Source organism: Limulus polyphemus, unplaced genomic scaffold (genome assembly GCF_000517525.1).
Source record: "Limulus polyphemus unplaced genomic scaffold, Limulus_polyphemus-2.1.2 Scaffold1209, whole genome shotgun sequence".
Lineage (NCBI taxonomy): Eukaryota > Metazoa > Arthropoda > Merostomata > Xiphosura > Limulidae > Limulus > Limulus polyphemus.
Window position 1 is genome coordinate 194,301 of NW_013666819.1, and position 1,247 is coordinate 195,547.

The 1,247-nt window shown below is 30.5% G+C and overlaps 1 protein-coding gene across 1 annotated transcript in view; it reads left to right on the forward strand.

Annotated features, from left to right (window-relative positions):
• LOC106462619 (splicing factor 3B subunit 3-like) overlaps positions 1-1,247 on the forward strand; it is a 97,210-nt gene that overhangs the window by 75,199 nt on the left and 20,764 nt on the right. The window lies entirely within an intron of this gene.

Here is a 1,247-nt window from a genome sequence, read left to right on the forward strand (position 1 = left end):
ATAACATAACACTTAACGTAGGGCAGGGCATAATTATTAATTAATAGGTATTATAGGCCAAAGGAAATTTTGCACCCTTTCACACCTGCACCTGAGAGCGACTGTCCCCCTCTTGTTATGCCACTGAGTAAGACCTAAATACAATTTAATTGTATCTAACTATAACATATTTAGGTAAGAAACAACCATAAATGCTATAATTGATCAAGCATCCAACAATACTTCTGGCAGTTACATGTATTCCGTGATGACAACTTGGCACCAATTTCAAAATATCCATTGTTAGATTAGTGTAAAATGAACTCTTTCTAATAACTGTATACATGTGTATGTAACATTTACATGTAGGCTGTAAAACTCAAACAAATCCATTGAAGGTGGCCATGGTACCAGTCGGAGGTTGACAAAACTTATTACTTGTTTAAACTGCATTCATCGAGAGAACTTTGAAAAGTGTCAGTAGGTTAAAGAAATGTCTTTTCTAGACATACATTTACACAACTGGCATTATATTATTGAAGGTACTTAGTGAAAAGTAGAGCATTTTCATAGCTCATGGGTCACATGACAATACATCTGAAGTTTAAGTAGTTTTTTTGGTTTCTTTTGAAATAAAGGACTTAAATTTAGATTTACATAAAGCTTTGAATCATAACGTATTATAATGTTAATCTCATTCATATACATTGATATTAAAGGTGTTTAATTAAATGTTGAATGTAACACAGTGACTTGTGCAGAAAATATTTTAAATGGGTACCTGTGTTGAAAAGGGCTAAATAGAAACAAAGTCCAGCAAATATCTGTGAAGAATGTGATTGGGACCCCTCTGGGGGTTATGCTGAAATGTAAACTTACACATAGGTCACATGACTTGGCTGAGAAGGAATAAATATGACACTTATGTCTTACAAGTTCATTCCTGATAATGACGTGGTAAATGTTGAAACATGTAGAGTCCACATTTTAGAGGCCATAGATTGGCTTGAATTAAAAAGTTTCAAATTGTGTATTGATTTTAACATTGTGTTATTTATTTATTATTTTAACAATATATAAAAAGTGCCAAGAAAATAATATATATAAGATAGTTTATTTGCAGAAGCTACATTATCTGTAGAAATAATCATGAAGTTTCAAACTGATTTTTATATATATATATATATATATATATATAGTATAGTTAATATTTGTTATTAAGTAAGGTTAAGGTAACGTTTACGTTTTTACCTTAAAGTTAATTACTA